Source organism: Puma concolor, chromosome B1, assembly GCF_028749965.1.
Source record: "Puma concolor isolate L17-30 chromosome B1, mPumCon1.1.hap2, whole genome shotgun sequence".
Classification (NCBI taxonomy): domain Eukaryota; kingdom Metazoa; phylum Chordata; class Mammalia; order Carnivora; family Felidae; genus Puma; species Puma concolor.
In genome coordinates this window covers 58,716,113-58,739,197 of record NC_141670.1, presented here as the reverse complement: position 1 = coordinate 58,739,197, position 23,085 = coordinate 58,716,113, and positions in this window count along the sequence as shown.

Sequence of the window (23,085 nt, the reverse complement as noted above, 5' to 3'; positions counted from 1 at the left end):
TCTGTCCAGGCTCTGAGCTGTCAGCACAGAGCCCACAGTGGGGCTTGAATTCATGACCTGTGAGATCATGGCCTGAGCTGAAGTCGGACGCTTAACTTACTGAGCCATCCAGGTTCCCCAAATATTTGCCTTTTGAAGACAACTTACTGAACATATTACTTATGCTAATTCCCATCATGCAATCCCTTTTTGTAGAAAACCATATTGTTTCTTATTCTTGCATGGGAAAAAGGCATATATTTTAGAGCCATATCGTCAGTAGGGTCTGTGCTCATTTTCCTGCATTCTTTTCTATCTCTAAAGTGTGAAAAAGCCTTGTGACATGTTAGTTAGGATTTCTCCATAGCTATATTGCTTCTGTAAATTATATGTTCTAGATTGAGGATAGTAGTATAGTTTGTACTCCGTCTCTATTATAGGTAACACCTATTGCCAAGCACGTTTCAGATGTCGTTTTTCAGTGTCACATTGACCCATGACCCACTAGCCCATAAATGTCTACCTTCTTCTTTTTGAGGCTAGCACATTATGGAAAGTGGAATTTAGAGTCACATTTTGGAGATGGTTCTGGGAGCACTGTTGCTTACAACATAAAACCAAGGAAGTAATAAATGTGGCTCCTCTTGTGGGTGTCAGTTTTCTTCATTTGAAACTCCAGCCCTAGAGTACTCAAGACTTTGTACAAAAATGTGAGTTGGGGGCGCCTGGGTGGCGCAGTCGGTTAAGCGTCCAACTTCAGCCAGGTCACGATCTCGCGGTCTGTGAGTTCGAGCCCCGCGTCGGGCTCTGGGCTGATGGCTCGGAGCCTGGAGCCTGTTTCCGATTCTGTGTCTCCCTCTCTCTCTGCCCCTCCCCCGTTCATGCTCTGTCTCTCTCTGTCCCAAAAATAAATAAACGTTGAAAAAAAATTTTTTTTAAAAATGTGAGTTGGTGACATATTGGCTGTTAGGTAACTTTAGTACAGAAATATGGTGCAAATCACCCATTACACTGCTGGTATTTTAGTAGCAGCATTTTGTATATGAATTATAGCGTCTCAAAGAAATTGTTTTGATTCACTTCCATTTCTCTGACTTGAAATAGTACAAAATAGTACTTGAAAATAATACAAAACATGGGAGACCCCTAAGAAAGTGTTTGTCATCAAGGACATTTCTACTGTTATTGTCTACAGAAAGGATGTTTTTACACAACAGTCTGTATCTGCAGGGACAAAATTCTTTTTGTAACTGTCTTCAAATTAATGCATAGAGTTTATTTTCATACCTTCCCTGTCAGTAACTGTTCAGCATCACCGTGTGAGTCAAATTCATTTCCCTTAACTTTTTTATTCTTAGGAACTTATAGATGAAAGTGACAATTGGACATTTTGATAGCTGTTAAATCTCTATTTTTTTTTTTCCTGACAAGGGGTAAATGGATTTTTTTTTCTTAATTTGACAGCATTTCCTTGTCAAAGATTTCTTCTTAGATGATTCAACAATTATGTGATAATTACAGCAGGTTTTTTTTTTTCCTGAGGAGTTTCCAAAGTTTTTAGACTCCTAAGTCCTGTAACTCACCATGGCCACATAAAGTTACGTGAGGTGGCTGGGAGACTGAGCAGTAGACAAGATATACTTTGCTAGTACTATGCACTACATCCAATCCAGATGGGTTGTGGGGATGGAATGCTCTAAGGGGCACTATTGATACTTTGGACTGGATATGTCTTTGTTTTGGAGAGTTATCCTCTGCACTGAAGGATGCTTAGCCACATTCCCTGTCCTCTACCCAGTAGATCCACCCAGTTGTGACAATCAGAAGACTTCTAGACATTGACAAATGTTCCCAAGGGGTAGGGGAGACAAAAAATGCCTCTGGTGGAGAAGCAACTCTCTAAGTCACTGTCACAAATCTTGGTCTTATGCAAAGCTGGGGAGAGAAACACCAAACTTCGGGAATTGCAGTCCACATGATTTCAAAAGGACTGGGCTAAGATAAGGTGGCTTCTAAAGTATCTTTTTAGCTTGTCTTGGGATGTTTTGGGGGCTAACAAATTTCTCCTGTGGTTTTCTGTTTCCTGTGGAGAGCAGCAGGATTTTCTTACAATAGAAAATGAAGTAGGGGCGCCTGGGTGGCTCAGTCGGTTGAGTGTCCGACTTTGGCTCATGTGATCTCGTGGTCCGTGGATTTGAGCCCCGCATCGGGCTCTGTGCTGACAGCTTGGAGCCTGGAGCCTGCTTTGGATTCTGTGTCTCCCTCTCTCTGCCCCTCCCCTACTTCATGCTCTGTCTCTCTCTCTCTGTGAAAAATAAACATTAAAAAAAAGAAAAAAGAAAATGAAATAACAAAGCCTATCCTGTTTTGAGAGTTAACTCTTCATTTAATGGTCAAAGAGACTGTATAGAAAGGGTATGTATAAGTTGAGTGAGTTAAGGGTGAGGATTGGTTAGGTTGGAAGCCCAGCTCTCTATTGCCAGGCTCTAGGCTGGGTGATCTGGCAAATCACTAGCCTTTCCCCATGCCTCAGTTTTGTACCAATAACAGAGCTAATGGTGGAGTCTATTTAAGGAGGCATGAGAATTAAATGAGATAATATGTATAAAGCATTTAGAACAGTACTTAGTTCATAGGAATGTTAGAAAAATGTCAAGGGAGACATTTTTTTTTTACAGGAAACAAATGGAGACATAAGATAATTAAGAATTCTGTAGTCTCTAACCTCATTGACATAATTAAACCATGTCTGTTTCACAAGCTCTTTGATAATTATTGATTTAATGTTACCATTATAACAAAGAGCATTACAAATGAAGTCTGATATATAGTGAAACCTTTACTATGAACACATGAAAAAGTAATGACTTACAGTTTCCTGATATAAAAAAAGTGTGGCCCATATATAGATGTTATTCGTATCTTTAAACATTATTAGAGTGGGCTTTGATGGAGACTTTGTCATCATTTGCCTCAACCATTAATCCTATACCCCATCTGAGTCTAATTCCACAAATGACAAATATTTACTGGGCCCTTTCATTTACTAATTAGAAGTATCTGGCCTGGATATTGAAGCCAAAAAGACCATGGACATCTGAAAGCCCGAGGTCCGTACAAGAACTGGTGTTCCAGGGTAAGGACCAAAGCAGGAAGATATACAAAGAATTAATCAACAGTCACTCAAATCCTCAGAGTCCGCTTAACTTGTCTTTACGCAGTGCTAGAAACACATAGAGAAATTTAGCCATAACCCGAAGTACTGTCTAACTGCAGCTGTATGATATTTTTGTGGTTTAGATGAAAAAAAAGAAAAAAATAGTCAGCAGGTTCTTATTGTGAACATGGGTAACTTGGGATTCATAGAAATGTCACCTGGACCTGGATTCCTGTTATAAGCGTGAGTTCACACTGAGTTCCATTCCTTGCCATCTTAAAGAAGTTATAAAAAGCCTGTGTTAAACCAGATATGTGGCAAACATTATGTGCATATTGTTATTATTATTATTGTTTTTATAACAACAGTAAGAAATTTCATTTTAAGATCCTGGTTGTAGTATAGGATTTTAAAGCATAAAGCAAATATAACTTGTCTAAAACAATTTAGGCCTTAGGGATGTAACAGAAGGAAGTCAATGTGTGGTGTGTACTAGGCCGAGTTCAGATGGAAACCAAAGGCACCAGAGTCTCTGCAAGGACCTGTTTAGGGTCCCTCATCTTATGGTATGAGTCACACGGGAGAAGGGGAGAGAGAGAGAGAGAGAGAGAATGAGCAGGGGAGGGGCAGAGAGAGAGGGAGATACAGAAACCGAAGCAGGCTTCAGGCTCTGAGTTGTCAGCACAGAGCCTGAGGTGGGGCTCGAACACACGAACCGTGAGATCATGATCTGAGCCGAAGTCAATCGCTCAACCGACTATGCCACCCAGGTGCCCCACGTGGGCACTTTTCTTCAGGGAGCTCTGGTTGTCTGCACAAGAAATATCTGTTGAGTTGGTCTTCTGATTCAGTTACTCCTCAAAAACTATTTCAAAGGAGGGTTGGGATTTATAAAGACATTTGTGAAGGGTTAAACTCATATTAGCAAAAAAGTATTGTGGACAGTCTAGTTTACTGAATAATTAACTACTTACACTCTCGCCATGAATTGTACTTTATACACTTAACTGGGTAAAAAAGTGGACTGCCATATATTTATTTTTCTGTAAATATAACTAAATAGCCAATCCTCCCCTTCCTGCCACTTTCAAATTAGTGAGAAATTGATACATTTTTAGTGCATGTTCTCTTTCGGACACCAGTTGTATATGCATCTACAAAATTACAGGTTAATAGGGAAATGGGAGAAGGCCTTTAACTGTCACTCTATCATGACTGTCACAATTCTTAAGGTGGACGTTTTCACTATAGCGTGCCTGGCGGGGCACGGGGGCCTCACTGAGCCTGGGGCTCTGGTGTGCAGAGTCCAGTCAGAATCTGATATTATTTACTCCTTTGTGTCCTACTTTTTCGATTAGGATATTTTTCCTGACAGAAGAGCATTTTAATTCTCTCTGTATGCAACATCCTGCTACTCATTATTCTAAAGACTTTATCAACCACATGTTACAGCTCTACCTACCTGTGTTCCTGATTTGTTAAAAAAAGTTTGTGCTCTCTTAGTGTAGGCTCTGAAAATGCCAGTTGCACTGCCAGTTACCAGGTATGCTCTGCTGTCTCTTTGAAATCCTCTCTTGGCTTTTTGTTCCTTCTTCTTCTCACTGGCACTAAGAAGTTGTTATGGATAACCTTGGCTTTTTGGCAGACAAAAGAGCAGCTTCCAGACTAAGTAAGACCTGAAAAAAACCTACCCTCTGTGCAGAAGTCATTTCTTTCTGATGCTTCCAATGCCAAACCGTCCAGAACCCTGTGGTTGCCACAGCCCTGGGCTTGATGTCTCTGTGTTCTCTGGATGATATGCAAGCGAACAGGATAAAGTTGAATGAAGGAAATCCAGGTTTGGTTGCTCATCTAGCAATGAGACTTGAATGACAGATGTCCACATTTTCTAAGTTTTCTTTTTGCAGCCTTTTCATCTTTCTCCTCTGAGCTTTTTTTCCTACTTTGAAATCGTTCATGTATTTTCCCAACGGGACAGCCTTGTCTATTTCCTTCACTTGAGAGTATGAAGCAGTTGTGTCTGTTTGATCTCTTGTGTGACTGCATTGCAATGGATGTTGAAACAGACTGCTGTTTAAATCTTAATACACACCCCTTGGAGTGGAATGGAGAGCTCATGAGTTGAAGTTTAAAGGAATGATGAGAACTGATTGAATTAACAAGCATCACACCAGCACAAGCAGAAGCAAAGATAAGACACTTAGCTTGCAATGTGCCCATCTCTGTGTTCGAATAACTCTATTGAAACACACACATTTTATCATTATTCTCAGACTGTCAGTGATTAAAGAAGATACTTTATTTCCTATTATTATTATTGCCTATTTTCATAAGGAATCCCTGAAATAACTTGATATCATAGGTTTATTGAAACATGTCTATTGGGGTCTTCCTGTTTTAAAATAAGAAATAAAAAAATTTTTTTTACTGGTCACGGTCTTGAAAAAATGTGTATTTTGAATAAAATTTGTTGAATTTGAAAATGTCATTTTTTGGAGGATCAATGTCATAACCATTGAACAGAAATTTTATTTATGTGTATTTAATCAATCCCTTTGGAATCTAAGAGAACCAGTTTAGTTGGTTCATCTTCAATTGCTATTAATCTTGGCTTAGTGGGTGGGTATTTTAGCTAAAAGAGAAAGAAATATCATTGTTGGAATATAAATAAAACCAAATATTTAAAAAATAAAACCTATTATTTCAAAATATTTTGTATAGGTTACATTTGAAACATTGAATGAGAGTCTACATATTTTTTGGGGGGGTTCTCTTGACTTCTTTTTTTAAAATTTTTAAATTATTTATTTATTTATTTATTTATTTATTTATTTATTTATTTATTCAATATATAAAATTTATTGTCAAACTGGTTTCCATACAACACCCATTGCTCATCCTAAGAGGTGCCCTCCTCAATACCCATCACCCACCTTCCCCTCCCTCCCACCCTCCATCAACCCTGATGAAAGGATAAAGAAATTGTGGTTTAGGGGCGCCTGGGTGGCGCAGTCGGTTAAGCGTCCGACTTCAGCCAGGTCACGATCTCGCGGTCCGTGAGTTCGAGCCCCGCGTCAGGCTCTGGGCTGATGGCTCAGAGCCTGGAGCCTGTTTCCGATTCTGTGTCTCCCTCTCTCTCTGCCCCTCCCCCGTTCATGCTCTGTCTCTCTCTGTCCCCAAAATAAATAAACGTTGAAAAAAAAATTAAAAAAAAAAAAAAAAGAAATTGTGGTTTATATACACAATGGAGTACTATGTGGCAATGAGAAAGAATGAAATATGGCCCTTTGTAGCAACATGGATGGAACTGGAGAGTGTTATGCTAAGTGAAATAAGTCTACATATTTTTTTTAAATTATTTTTAATCTTTATTTATTTTTGAGAGAGAGAGAGAGACAGAGACAGAGAGAGAGAGACAGAGTGCAAGTGAAGGAGGAACAGAGAGAGAGGGAGACACAGAATCTGAAGCAGACTAGGCTCTGAGCTGTCAGCACAGAGCCCCATGCAGGGCTCGAACTCACAAACCACGGGTTCATGACCTGAGCTGAAGTCAGCTGCTTACCTGAGCCACCCAGGCACCCTGAGAATCTAAATATTTTTTAAAGGCAACTATGAATATCTTTATTTATTTATTTTTATTTTACATTATAAAATAAACCTTGACTACTTATTTTTATTTATAGTAAACAAAGCAGGTTTTGTGTGTGTGTGTAGTTTCAAGTTTTTATTCAAATTCCAATTAGTTAACATACAATATAATATTAGTTTCCAGAATAGAATTTAGTGATTCATCATTACATATAACACCCAGTGCTCATTCCAATAGGTGTCCTGCTTATTGCCCCTTGCACATTTAGCCCATCCCCTGCCCACCTCCCCTCTGGTAACCATCAGTTTGTTCTCTATAGTTCAGAGTCTCTTTTATGGTTTTCATCTCTCTTTCTCTCACTCTCTCTTTTTTTTCCCCCTCCTTCCCATATGTTCATCTGTTTTGTTTCTTAAATTCCACATATGAGTAAAATCCTATGGTATTTGTCTTTCTCAGACTGACTTATTTCGCTTAGCATAATACACTCTAGCTCCATCCATGTCATTGCAAATAACAAGATTTCATTCTTTTTTATAGCTGAGTACTATCCCATTGTATATATTCATCACATCTTCTTTATCCATTCATTATTCAATGGACATTTGGGCTCTTTCCATAATTTGGCTATCATCGATAATGCTGCTATAAACTTCATAGACTCAGTGGTTTGAGTTTCAGTTTTCTTAGATGATATGGTTAATTTGGATTTAGATTTAGCACAATTCTGCAAATTAGGAATCTTCTCATTGAAAATCATCTGATCAGTTGGACCCTTTTTTACTGCTGTCCAGCAAATCATCAAGATGGGTACTCAATTTTATTAAGAAGGAAACCAGACAAGTTTATACTGTGTAAACCCACTCTCAAGTGGGTTTATCACACTTATCAACACGTGATAAGCAATTGCACATAGTCTCCTTTTGAATGTTGCTTTAAGGGTGGTTCAATGACAAGTTTGAGGACAGTTAGGTTGATTCCTAGAATTCACAGTGAGAAGGAATTTCAATATATTTTGAAACTCCCAAGGTATGTTCTTGACTGCCTAGAGGCACCTGAAATTTATCACATAAGATCTTAACAATGTTACTGCTTTATCTAGTATGAGGATATTTGATGGACTTATCAATTTTTTGAAGGTGTTTTAGTCTCCAGTATCATAATTCATTGATCACAGATTTAAAATAATGAAAGTTGAATCAGCAGTCATGCTGCCACTTGTGCTTCAGTCATACTTTTGGCATTGTTATAGGTTTTATCCAGTGAAATTCACAGGCAGCATCTTTTTATTATATTTTTTCATTTAAATATGAAATTTATTGTCAAACTGGTTTCCATACAACACCCAGTGCTCATCCCAACAGGTGCCCTCCTCAATGCCCATCACCCACTTTCCCCTCCCTCCCACCCCCATTAACCCTCAGTTTATTCTCAGTTTTTAAGAGTCTCCTATGGTTTGTCTCCTTCCCTCTCTGTAACTTTCTTCCCCCTTCCCCTCCCCCATGTTCTTCTGTTAAGTTTCTCAGGATCCACATAAGAGTGAAAACAATGGTATCTCTCTTTCTCCGTCTGACTTATTTCACTTAGCGTAACACTCTCCAGTTCCATCCACGTTACTACAAAAGGCCATATTTCATTCTTTCTCATTGCCAAGTAGTATTCTATTAATTGAATCCAATTGGCACTTCACAAGGCCCAAGAAAATGCTTTACCTAATGAGACAACATCATCATGTGTTAGAGGATTTAAAGTATCAAATTCCCATATAAATGCAAGCTATACATGTGTAAAACTAGATGGTCAGCATTTAATGATTTCTTTGTATATTCTGGTCTCTATGCTGTCTGCAATTCTCTGTTCCCAGGTAAGAAATCTATTAGAATGACATACAGAAACAATTTCATTTGTCATCAGGGGTTTGTAATTGTACAATGATTTGGAAGCACAGGGGAAGATCTTCCGTAATATTCTCCCCCTTCCCCACCCCAAGGTTTGGCAGGTGGTTGCCATTCAATAAACATTTGCCAAGTAGCAGAATAAAGAACTTCCCCAAGGAGCCAAGTTTCAAGGCACTGGGAAGCAGGGATTGTATCTTTTGCTTAAAATTGGCTTCAAATTTCAGGAGAATTAAAAATTCCTTAAGCATCTACTCAAGCACCGGGTATCTCAAACAAAGTACTATGACCCTGTTCACTGAGCAGTCATCAGATATCTATTAAACATCTGTAATATTTCAACCCCCCTGCCAAAGATGCAAGAGGAGTGACATTTAATCTCAGGATTCAACAGCTCTCTGACCAACAGAGAAAAGACACATGTAAACCATTATATAGTGAACTATGACAGAACAACACATACTGTGCTATGGATGTGCAGAAAAGAGTGTATTAAATGGTGCCTGAGCTTGCAGATTGGAGTAGAAAGGGTGGTGAGGGATGACTTAACAGAGATTCTCTGATGAAGGATATTGAAGAATTTTCCAAGTGGATAAGGGAATGATCCTCCAGGCAGAGAAGATGATTTATAGAATCAGAGGTTTGAGAGACTCTACTCTTGAACTGAAGTATATGGGTGGGTGTGGGAAAGTGATGCTTGGAAAGTAGGAGAGTTTTATTATGATGGATCTTATATATTGTAGTAAGTTTGGATTTCCTATAGGAAGTAAACAAGGACCCATACTAATTTTGTAAGTCCACTATGTGCCAAATTTCCTTGATGGTGATAATTCTTTCTCAAAATGGTTCAAAAGTCTACCATCTCATCTCAGAACTCCGACCATAACAGCTTATTCATTTGCTCATTTATTCATTTTTTCATGAAACATTAATAAACATCTAATTTAAGCCAACACTATACTATGCACTAGGGGCAGGAAGCTTTTTATAAGAGGATTCCTGTGTTGACCGATTGCCAAATGAGTTATCTACTTAAGCTGTAATAGCAAAGGCCAATAGTAACCTCCCAATGCACAAACCCAATAGACTTTCTATACAAATTCTACTGCAAACACAATTGTATGTAAAATAAAAAGAAGAAAGTTAAAAAAATATATAGGTATATTTAAACAAGGTATACATCTTCGTAGACAGGAACAGTTAAACAAAGTGGCAAGTAGACTAAAGTCTGTTAAGGTCTGAAATTCTTCAGGATTAAAATGACACCTTTCAGGTAGATAGTTAGTCCTGATCTCTTCTTAAAACAGGGGACTGAGGTGAGGTACCCTTCCTTAGAAGAGGAAATTTAAAAAAGAAGGCAGCAACATTTTTTAAAAGTCTGTGGATTCTATAAAGCTTCACACCTACAAAGGGAGAAAGAAGGTATGAGGGACAGGCCCCCTCAACCAAATCTAAACTGTCCACTGGCTGTGCAATATCTGTACTTCAAATATTAGCCATTGTCCTGAATTGGGGCCTTCAGGGAGAGACCTGGTAAAGACGATTACAAACGTTTAGATAAGCACGTAGAAACAGGGAGGAGGAAGAGAAAGGGAAAGAAAGACACTCTTTCAAGGGAGTCTGTGTGCTGAGTTACTAAAACATATCAGAAAAGCTAATATTAAGGAATATTTCCAACAAAGTCCACAACAGGGAACTGAAAATGAAAAAAAACCGAAATTTGCTACTAATTTTAGAATGTGATGGTCAAGATCATAAAAAATAAAGAGTTGGGGCACCTGATTATCTTAGTTGGTTGAGCATCTGACTCTTGATCTTGGCTCAGGTCTTGATCTCGGAGTCATGCTTTATGCTGGGTATGAAGCCTACTTAAAAAAATAAAAATAAAAAAATAAAGGGGTGACATTTATATAAGGGAAAGAAATTATGAAACATGGAGGAGAGATAGAAGAGATAAATACGTAAGATAAAAAGTTAGACATTCTAGAAATAAATAATAGAATCACTGATGGAAAACAGATTTATAAAACTGGATGGGACCCATTCAGAGAGAAAATTAGTCATTGAAAGATGACACTAAGGAAGTGGTACCACATAGTGGCAAGACACGTTTCAAGGTATGAAACAATTTGTCTATTCTACTGATGGACATCAGTTGGTTTGAGCTGCTATCACAAAATATCATAGACTGGGTGGCTTATAAACAGCAGGAATTTATTACCCACTTGGAGACTGGAAGTCCAAGATGAGGGAGCCAGGGTGGTCAGATTCCAGTGAGAGTCCTCTTCTGGACTGCCGACTGCTGTCTTCTTGGTATGTCCTCACATGGCAGAAGGAGCAAGGGAGTGCTCTTGGGTGGCTTTTGTAAGGATGCTACTCCCATTCCTGAAGGTTTACCCTCATGATCGAATCACCTCCCAAAGGTAATTATACTTCCTAATACTATTACCTTGGGAGTTAGGTTTCAACATATGGGGGGGATGCCGACATTCAGACCATAGCAATGAATATTTGGGTTGTTCTTGGTTTTTGGTTATTATGAAATGAAATGGTTGTAGCATTTTTGTAAAAGTCTTTGTGCAGACATATGTGTTGATTTTTCTTGAGTAGATACCTAAGAGTAGAATTGCTAGATTATAGGAGAGGATGATGTTTATAAGAAACTGGAAAAATCTTCCAGGAGGTTGCATCGTTTCATGCTCAGCAGCAACGTATGAAGAGTTCCAGTCATTACAGGACCTTTTTTTTTTCTTTTTAATAATTTTTAAGTTTTTAAATTTATTTTGAGAGATAGAGCAAGAGAAGGGCAAAAAGAAAGAGAGAGGGAGAATCCCAAGCAGGATCTGTGCTGTCAGCATGGAGCCAGATACAGGCCGCAAAGTCACAAACTGTGAGACCATGACCTGAGTTGAAGTGGGACACTTAACCGACTGAGCCACCCAGGTGGCCCCCACTATCTTGTTAACAACATTTGGTATTGTCTTTGGTCCTTTTACTTTTAGCCATTCTAATGTGTATGAATTGGTATCTCATGGGGGTTTTAGTTTGTATTTCTCTAATAACTGATGATACTGAAGAATGTTTTGTGTTCTTTTGGCCTATAGATGCCTTCTTTTGTGAAATGTCCCAGTTTTCTGTTCATTCATAAAAAGAATAGTTTGTTGTTCTTATTTTCAAGTTATAGGAATTACTTGGGTGTTCTAAATTCAAGTTCTTTTCAGATATATGTATTACAAATGTTTTCGTCTATCCCGTGGTTTGTGTATTCATGTTACTATCGGCGTTTTGAACTTTTATTTCCTATGAAGCCCTAATATGTAAACTTAAAAAAATTTTTTTAATGTCTATTTAATTTTGAGAGAGAGAGAGTGAGTGAGAGAGAGAATGGGGTAGGGGCAGAGAGAGGGGGGACAGAGGATCTGAAGCAGGATCTCTGCTGACAGCAGAGACCCCGATGCAGAGCTTGAACTTACCAACTGTGAGATCATGACCTGAGCTGAAGTCGGATGTTTAACCAACTGAGCCACTCAGGCACCCCCCAGTTTGTCAACTTTTAATTTTAAGTCTATTATTTTAATATATAGTCAATCTTAGACTATAAGATATTCTCTTATGTCTTCTAGAAGGGAATACTTACACAGTCATATTCATGCATATTGTATATAGACAAGGGAATTCTTTATAGAGATTGACTATGTTAATTGGAAATATCCTTTTTATATTTGCATGTACTATAGGGAGTTGATTATAGATGGGAGCTTTTAAAATTGATTTCAATAATATGTCTGTAGGCTCAAGTGGACAGCTCATGTTTAATAATATATTTCAGAACAAGAAAATCTGAGATTATGCTGTATAAATTGATACTTTTTTATATTGTACAAATAGTGATATGCTATTCATTTCACCATATTTCTGTTCTTTTTAAGTGTTCATAAAAAATACTTGCTTTTTACCTTCAACATTGCATGCTTTTCTGCAAAATGTAAGTCATGTGAGACAAGAACTTTTACATTTTAACATGCAGATTAACATTTAATACATGCAGATGTTGTAAGCATGTATGCCAAGTGTTATTGATACAGTTATTGGGAAAGAATTTAGATAAAAATAAACATTAATTTAAAACCTTAGGGGTACACTACTTGAATCTTGTTTAAATCAAATATATTTTCTTTCCCATATGGTGAAAGTACAAAAGGGATCATAGTCAATGCCCCTCCCCTCCTTTTTTTTGTACTTTCAAGAGCTGTAAAGAAGACAAGCATAAAGGGATTTATAGCTTTTGTTCCTTTGTGTGCCAAGGTTGCTCTTGACAATCACGTTTATCCACAATGGCCAATGGTACTAATGTCATGGTAAGTTTCAGAGTTTACTGTCTTTTTTGCCTCTGGACTTGGTGAGGATGTCATGCTGTTCTATTCATTTGCTTTGCTTTTATTTATTTTTAAAATGGCTTTATCGAGATATAAGTGACATACCATTTAATTTACCAATTTACATTGTTTAAGTTGATGTTTTTTAGTATATCTATAAAGTTGTGCATCCATCACCACAATTAGTTGTCGAACATTTTCATCACCCCTAAAAAGGAGCCTCTTACCCATGACTAGTCACTTCCCACGTCTCCTCGGCCATTGCCCACTCCCCAGTCCTGAGCAACCTCTAATTTTTTTTCTGTCTCTGTAGATTTTTCTATTCTGGGCATTTCATGTAAATGCAATCATATAATATGTAATCTTTTTTTGACTTGTTTTTTTCACTTGGTATAATGTTTTCATGTTTCATCCATGTTGTTGTACTTATTGGTACTTCATTCCTTTTTATGGCTGAATAGTATTTCATCAAATGGTTGCACCATTTTCTGTTTATCCATTCACTTGTTGGAAATTTGGGTTGTTTCCACCTTTTGGCTATTATGAATTAGGCTGCTATGAACTTTTCATGTATGAGTTTTTGTGTGGACATATGTTTTCCTTTCTCTCGGATATATACTTAGGAATGGAATTTTTGGCTCATATGCAACTTCTTTGTTTAGCATTTTGAGGAATTGCCAGACCGTTTTCTAGAGTGACTGGGTTTGATTTATTATATATTTATTTTACATCTATCTTAAAAAAGGATTTTGGTCAGCTTGCTATAAACACTTGGGTTTGGCTTTGTATTTCTTCTGAGTCTTCAAGATAATCACACTTCTTCAGCTCATTCTTATGTGTTCTGCAATAGCAAATGGTTAGAATAATTAGAGGTTTTGTTTTATCTTAGTGTTATATGCCAGAATTTGACTTTATTGACTTTCATTACAAGGTAGTGCTCTAGTTACTTGGGATTTTGCCGGTTTCTCTATTTAGTTTAGCTGCCCTCAGGTAAAGAGAGTTAGCTTTACCCAAGCAAGAATTTCAGGCTGAAAATTAAGAGTTGGTCTCCACAGACTTCTGATTCTTGTAAATTTAAGAGTTGAATATTATTCCTTGACAGCATGTGAGTTATCCAGGGATGTTCTTATGGCTTCATTTACATGCATGTTATTGTGTTTTATGAAAAGATATACAGGAACGCCTGGGTGGCTCAGTTGGTTAAGCGTCCAGCTCTTGATTTCGGCTCAGGTCACAATCTCACAGTTTGGGAGTTCAAGCCCATGTCAGGCTCTGCAGTGATGGTGCAGAACCTGCTTGGGATTCTGTCTGTCTGTCTCTCCTTCTCTCTGCCTGCGCATGTGCACTGTCTCTCTCTCAAAATAAATACACTTAAAAAAAAGAAAAATACAAAAACTTGGGGGGGTTGTTAGTAAGTCTGCTAAATACCTGAGATTATATCTGACATTAGAAATAGGGAGAGCCAGTGAGCTATAAATTGTCACACTCTGATCATTAAAGGACACACAAGATAGCTTTCCCTGGACCAGAATGAAGTCTGTGCAGAAAAGAGCGCTAAGGGGTCAGTTATATGTGTTACAGAGACTAGCTGCCCTGTGCAATCTAGAAGTCTTTGAATAATTTGAAATAATGTTTCTTGGTATACTACAGTGGTCCCTGGAGGTCCCAGCAGAGGTCTGTAGGTGCTGTCTTCCAGTAGAGGTGTGAGAGACTCTTCACTCCCCAGTCGTAGAGGAACAGGTCTCTGATTAACATGAGGCACCAGAGACCCAGTGACAGCTGTCTTAGGCAGCAGGTAAAAGCCACCTGGGGGTGACTGCCAACATGAGGAGCAGCTGATGGAAACAACTAGCATCCAGATAGAGCATCCTGTGGGAAATGCCTCCAGAGTCATTGCCCTCAATATCTTCTCCTGGGATAAGCATATTAAGTATCCATTTGGAGAGGACTCATTTCCCCCAGTTTCTGCCAACTCAGAATGAGTCATTTAAGGGAAAATGTGGTAGGCTACTCTTTTCAATTGCCAACCTAACACTTGCCTTTGATTTTATTTCTTATCTTTTATTACATACTGAGAAGAAGGAGTTAAGAATTTCTATCCACGAAACATGGATGGATGCTGGTGTTTCCAGAGGTACCTGGTATTATTAGCGAGCTTTCAGATTTCAGGTGAAAATGTAGTCCAGAAGAAAAAAGATCACATAAAAACTAAAGTTTTTGTATTAAAACTCTAAAGCTAATTTAATATATTTCAGAAATTGTATAATGAAAATTCAGAAAACAAAGCATAGAGAGAAATTTCTCACACTTGCCAGTATTTTTGTTCTCTAATGATTGATATGCCTGCCATATGACAGTTTCTTCTAACATTTGTCTACCCATGTTGCTGCTAAAAATGGCTTTTCTTTCTAATGAAGGTAAGAAGTGTTCTGATACAGAGCATTACTGCCTCACGGTATAACTAGCAAGAAGAACATGGGATTTGGAGTTAGATCTGAGCAGGAATTCCATTCCAGGGCATAATCATTTTGGAGGCCTAGCAAGATACTTATTTTCTCTAAGCTGCCTTCTCTCAGCTGTTAAATGTGGCAGTACCTATCCTGGGAACATTTCATCTGATGGCGTTGAGCATGGTATTTGGGTGGCCATGAGTTTTGTTTGTTTTTCCTCAAGGATCACCAGTCAAGAGGCCTCATTTTTTTTTTTTTTTTATATTCAATATTTGTTTGGGTCAGTGGTCTTCAAATTGAGGTGGCTTTTCTCCTGAGAGTATGATTGGCGATGCTTGGGGATACTTCTGGTTCTTACAATTGAGATAAGTGCTACTGTACTACTCGTGTCTAGTGGGTAGAGACCAGGGCTGCTTCTGCATATCCCACATTGCACGGGACAGCTCCCCCACCTCCTCCTGGCAAAGACTTTGGGCCCCAGAGGTCAGTTGTAATGAGCTGAGAAACCCTGGGTTGGAAGATGTGCAAGAATGATGCTTGCGCTAGGAGAAGTCTTGCACAAAGGAAAAAGAATATTGATGTGTGTGGAAAAATATTTCTCTTCTTAAGAGATTATGGTGAGGGATAAGAGAACATTGCAACATGTAAGTGTTTAAATTGGTTGAGCGAGAGGAGCATTTTGAACACGGGAGAATATATTGCACATTTATCGAAAGGAATATTATGAAGAGGTGCTTACCTGAAGGGGAGCCGAACCCTGTGGATATTATTATGAGTGGAAAAACAAGACAAAACAAGAATTTAGAAACCACACATGACTGGGTTCCATTCCCACCTCTAATATTTGCTGTCCAAGTGACCTTAGTGAAGTAGCTAAACCTCTCTGACCTTGGTTCCTTAACTATTAAGTAGTAGCACATGCCTCGGAAGTCTGAATTTGGGATTTTTATTAGGATCAATGAGGTGACAGTGTGTCTAGAACATCATATCAGATCAACCGATGTCAATTCTTTCCCATGACAAAGTTTGGAAATTGGATTTGGTAAATACTGTTTTTAATTAGAAAAACCTTTATTCTGGGAAGAGCATGACACAGGGTAGCAGAACCAGCTATAAAGCTTCTATACAGGTTACTTAGATGGAAATGATTAATTTTACTGGCTTATTTGTGTGCATGGTAAAAAATTAAAAGAAATAGGGCAAATTATACTTAAGTGCAGGTCAATTTGTTTATTTTTCTTTGTATTTTGTATTTTATTATTTTGTATTATATTACAGTATTGTAATAATTTTTATATGAATGTTTTGGGGTTGTGGAACAAATCATCTGAGTTTCCATTATTTCTTAGGGGAAAATTCGCTTTGATATTTTAGTGCTTTGGATTACAAGCATGTTTCTGGGACAAATTATGCTCACAAACCAAGGTTTTAATGTATCTTGCTATTGAATTCCTATTAAGTGTAAGTAAGTTTTGAACTTGATTTGTAAGTTCTAGTTGCTATGCTTTTAACTCCTCAAACCTCAGCTTACATTTATCTAATCTTTGCTAGTTTTACGCAAAAGAACAATTTATCACTTTTAATTTTTGAGCCATTTCCCACTAGCCATGCATATAAAACCCATTTCTAAATAAATTTTATCTAGAAAGCCTATCTATTCTCTAGACAAAGGATGTTTCCCTTTCATCATCCAGGCTTAAAATCTGTTATTTTCACTCCTCTTGTTTCTTAAGCTCTCTCCTTCTTTCCAAACTCAATTTTAATTCCTTGTTCATAAAATATTTCTCATTCATTGCCACAATTGCTCTCCTACACCTTTAGGCAAACCGTTACACCCTCAAGGTTTGAACTATCTTAAAGAATTTTTTTTTAATTTTTTATTTTTCAACGTTTATTTATTTTTGGGACAGAGAGAGACAGAGCATGAATGGGGGAGGGGCAGAGAGAGAGGGAGACACAGAATCGGAAACAGGCTCCAGGCTCTGAGCCATCAGCCCAGAGCCTGACGCGGGGCTCGAACTCACGGACTGCGAGATCGTGACCTGGCTGAAGTCGGACGCTTAACCGACTGTGCCACCCAGGTGCCCCTTAAAGAAATTTTTTTAAAATGTTTATTTGTTTTTGAGACAGAGGGAGACAGAGTACGAGTGGGGGAGGGGCAGAGAGAGAGGGAGACACAGAATCTGAAACAGGCTCTAGGCTCTGAGCTGTCAGCACAGAGCCTGATGCAGGGCTCGAACCTATGAACTGTGAGATCATGACCTGAGCCAAAGTCGGATGCTTAACCGACTGAGCCACCCAGGCATCCCTGAACTATCTTAATCATTCCCTTGTTGGTGTTCCTGCCCGCATCCATATCTTTCCTCTTCAGTTCACTGTCTACACCAGTCTTTTGTACCCAATTTGTGTTTATATCTACATTATTCCTTTTCTATGAAATGTATTTCCTTGATTTTATTCCCCTGGTGATTTCATGCTCATCTTTAGCTCACCTTTGCTTCTTGGTAGACTCCCTGACCTCTCCAGGCAGATTTGACCACTGCATCCCATATTCTACCTTACTACTAACACTGGAGTCCTGTGGATGTGGTGGTAAGGTATACACGTATTTCATACTACGTGTATACTACTATACTATACTTTATATCTCTGAAACCTGATAGTATTTCTTATGTGGTATGATAGTTATTTTTTTAATCTGTTTCCTACACTTACCTGTAATCCCCTTGAGGATGTGGGTCATGTATCTTCAACCATGCATTCCAAGGTCATGGTATAGGACACTGTATATGTACATGATCAAAGATTAAATGAAACAATATAAGAATGGCACACTGTATACTCAACGTAATGACTATCCATTTTTACATGATGAAGTTCTGATACTCAAGGTGCCCAACTGGCTTAATACTGTTTTCCTATATAAATCTTGTTTGTGTGGGAGGGAACTTTTTTCAACCAACTTCTGAGATTTCTCTCAATTGAAAGGATATTGATTAGTCAGACACTTCTGGACTCTGCTCCTGCTCTTCCCTGATGGAGGTGGAGGGAGGAATTTTAATGGGTAGTTTTGGAAATAGGACCTGAACACAGGTAGCTGATCTGTCTCTTCTCTCTTATTTTTGGATGATATTTGTTTATTGGAAACACGTTCTGGTTTACTCCTCATGTCATGTGATTGATCTCTGCTGCCTGTGACTGGCTGGGTAAATCTGGGTAACTGTTGGTACGTGGAATCTTGTAGGCACTTTAAAATTTAACTATGGGGGCGCCTGGGTGGCTCAGTCAGTTAAGTGTCCAACTTTGAGGTCATGATCTCACAGTGTGTGATCTTGAGCCCCACGTGGGGCTCTGTGCTGAACAGCTCAGAGCCTGAAGGCTGATTCTGTGTTTTCCTCTCCCTCTGCCCCTCCCCTATTCCCTCTCCCTCTCTCTCAAAAATAAATAAACATTAAAAAAATGAAAATTTATATAAGAATAAGACAAACTTAAAATACTTACATCTATGTGGTAGCCTCATTAACATTGTACAAAAATAATTTTCAATTTGTTTCTAAATTTGCTGACATTTACTGTAATGTTTTTCCTTCATGTCATAAAATAGCCTAATGTACCACAAAATATTAAGTGGCATAGGATGTGAAAAGCCCTTTGTACGCTGTCAGGTGCAATTCACTTACATAAGTTTGTTATTAAGATTAGAAGCTTTCAAAAGCAATATACTCTGAAGGTTATGTGGCCTTTAATTATATTTCCTAAGATATAGGAAAAACAGAGAACTTTGAGATTTTGTCTCCTTTTGTATCTTACCTTATTTTCTTTCCTACATGTTAGTATGTCTCCATTTGGTCTCTGTTTTTCTTCTGTTTCGGAGATGACATAGTCTTACTACTTAATCATCCATAGTTAGCAATGGGGAGATTGCTGCTTTAAGGTTAAATTCATCAGGTTGGTGGTTATGGTATTTTGGTGATTTATGGATGTTTATGATTCAGGTATGAATACAAACGAGGGCTGTCACAAGTACCATCATCTTCTGTACACTGTAGTGCCTTACCATCCATGAATCAAACCAAAGAGACAAAAATATATAATTGCAAAAACAGTTACACCTCCAGTGGAAAGTCCCCCATGAGGGATAGCCCCAGGCAGTTATAGGTAAACCAGCACAACACAGTGACACAGGTGAGTTTGAACTGCATCAGTTCCAGAAACAAAAATCATGAGGATATTTAGACATTCTCGTTAGACATGTGTCCATCATTAGGAGGTGTGTTGTTAACTTCTGTCTCTTTGGTTCGCAGTTTCCAGGCAAGACTGTGCAAAAGAGCTGCTTGAGAGACAGAGAGAGAGAGAGAGAGAGAGAGAGAGAGAGAGAAAGAGAATATAAGTATCTTTATATTTCGATTTTTTTTACATTAGTTTATCAGTAGGTCAGCATCATTAGATGGTACTTGGGTGATGATGATATGGCTTTACAGGCATCCAGAAAAAAATGCTGTTCCAAACTCAGTTTGTGAAACTGTCAGTTGCTGACAAGGATATATAAACAAGCTGGAGGAGATATAAGAGAAATGGTCCTTGGGCCATGATGTATGAACTGTACCTGGAACATATAATAATCAAAATTATTGGAAAACATCAGCTTGTTTATATAATTCATTATTTTATCCTATTATTTGGAGCAGATGAAAATGACAGCTCCTAATGGAGAGAAATGTAAAAGAACAGATAGTAGTTTGTATTAAATGAAAATATTTTTCATGGCTAAATTCAATAAGCATCATGTTTTAAGGGAATTAATATAGTCTTAACTACCAGACCTCTGTCAATCATATTAGAAATAAATAAGTAATATACACAATTAAAAAGACAAGGGTGATTGTTTAAGTAATGAAAGTAATTAATGTAGAACTTTATTCTTTTTTTTTCATTTTAAATAGGCATTTTTTTTATTTTTATTTTTTTTCTATATATGAAGTTTATTGTCAAATTGGTTTCCATTCAACACCCAGTGCTCATCCCAAAAGTTGCCCACCTCAATACCCGTCACCCACCCTCCCCTCCCTCCCACCCCCCATCAACCCTCAGTTTGTTCTCAGTTTTTAACAGTCTCTTATGCTTTGGCTCTCTCCCACTCTAACCTCTTTTTTTTTTTTTTCCTTCCCCTCCCCCATGGGTTTCTGTTAAGTTTCTCAGCATCCACATAAGAGTGAAACCATATGGTATCTGTCTTTCTCTGTATGGCTTATTTCACTTAGCATCACACTCTCCAGTTCCATCCACGTTGCTACAAAAGGCCATATTTCATTTTTTCTCATTGCCACGTAGTACTCCATTGTGTATATAAACCACAATTTCTTTATCCATTCATCAGTTGATGGACATTTAGGCTCTTTCCATAATTTGGCTATTGTTGAGAGTGCTGCTATAAACATTGGGGTACAAGTGCCCCATGCATCAGTACTCCTGTATCCCTTGTGTAAATTCCTAGCAGTGCTATTGCTGGGTCATAGGGTAGGTCTATTTTTAATTTTTTGAGGAACCTCCACACTGTTTTCTAGAGTGGCTGCACCAATTTGCATTCCCACCAACAGTGCAAGAGGGTTCCCGTTTCTCCACATCCTCTCCAGCATCTATAGTCTCCTGATTTGTTCATTTTGGCCACTCTGACTGGCGTGAGATGATATCTGAGTGTGGTTTTGATTTGTATTTCCCTGATGAGGAGCGACATTGAGCATCTTTTCATGTGCCTGTTGGCCATCCGGATGTCTTCTTTAGAGAAGTGTCTATTCATGTTTTCTGTCCATTTCTTCACTGGGTTATTTGTTTTTCGGGTGTAGAGTTTGGTGAGCTCTTTATAGATTTTGGATCCTAGCTCTTTGTCTGATATGTCATTTGCAAATATCTTTCCCCATTCCATTGGTTGCCTTTTAGTTTTGTTGGTTGTTTCCTTTGCTGTGCAGAAGCTTTTTATCTTCATAAGGTCCCAGTAGTTAATTTTTGCTTTTAATTCCCTTGCCTTTGGGGATGTGTCAAGTAAGAAATTGCTGCGGCTGAGGTCAGAGAGGTCTTTTCCTGCTTTCTCCTCTAGGGTTTTGATGGTTTCCTGTCTCACATTCAGGTCCTTTATCCATTTTGAGTTTATTTTTGTGAATGGTGTAAGAAAGTGGTCTAGTTTCATTCTTCTGCATGTTGCTGTCCAGCTCTCCCATCACCATTTGTTAAAGAGACTGTCTTTTTTCCATTGGATATTCTTTCCTGCTTTGTCAAAGATGAGTTGGCCATACATTTGTGGGTCTAGTTCTGGGGTTTCTATTTTATTCCCTTGGTCTATGGATCTGTTTTTGTGCCAATACCATGCTGTCTTGATGATGACAGCTTTGTAGTAGAGGCTAAAGTCTGGGATTGTGATGCCTCCTGCTTTGGTCTTCTTCAAAATTACTTTGGCTATTCGGGGCCTTTTGTGGTTCCATATGAATTTTAGGATTGCTTGTTCTAGTTTCGAGAAGAATGCTGGTGCGATTTTGATTGGGATTGCATTGAATGTGTAGATAGCTTTGGGTAGTATTGACATTTTGACAATATTTATTCTTCCAATCCATGAGCAGGGAATGTCTTTCCATTTCTTTAAATCTTCTTCAATTACCTTCATAAGCTTTCTATAGTTTTCAGCATACAGATCCTTTACATCTTTGGTTAGATTGATTCCTAGGTATTTTATGCTTCTTGGTGCAATTGTGAATGGGATCAGTTTCTTTATTTGTCTTTCTGTTGCTTCATTGTTAGTGTATAAGAATGCAACTGATTTCTGTACATTGATTTTGTATCCTGCAACTTTGCTGAATTCATGTATCAGTTCTAGCAGACTTTTGGGGGAGTTTATCGGATTTTCCATGTATAATATCATGTCATCTGCAAAAAGTGAAAGCTTGCTTTCATCCTTGCCAATGTTGATGCCTTTGATTTCCTTTTGTTGTCTGATTGCTGATTGTAGAACTTCCAACACTATGTTAAACAACAGTGGTGAGAGTGGACATCCCTGTCGTGTTCCTGATCTCAGGGAAAAAGCTCTCAGTTTTTCCCCATTGAGGATGATGTTAGCTGTGACCTTTTCATAAATGGGTTTTATGATGTTTAAGTATGTTCCTTCTATCCCGACTTTCTCAAGGGTTTTTATTAAGAAAGGTTGCTGAATTTCGTCAAAGGCCTTTTCTGCATCGATTGACAGGATCATATGGTTCTTATCTTTTCTTTTATTAATGTGATGTATCACGTTGATTGATTTGCGAATGTTGAACCAGCCCTGCATCCCAGGAATGAATCCCACTTGATCATGGTGAATAATTCTTTTTATATGCTGGTGAACTCGATTTGCTAGTATCTTATTGAGAATTTTTGCATCCATATTCATCAGGGATATTGGCCTGTAGTTCTCTTTTTTTACTGGGTCTCTGTCTGGTTTAGGAATCAAAGTAATACTGGCTTCATAGAATGAGTCTGGAAGTTTTCCTTCCCTTTCTATTTTTTGGAATAGCTTGAGAAGGATAGGTATTATCTCTGCTTAAACGTCTGGTAGAACTCCTCTGGGAAGCCATCTGGTCCTGGACTCTTATTTGTTGGGAGATTTTTGATGACTGAT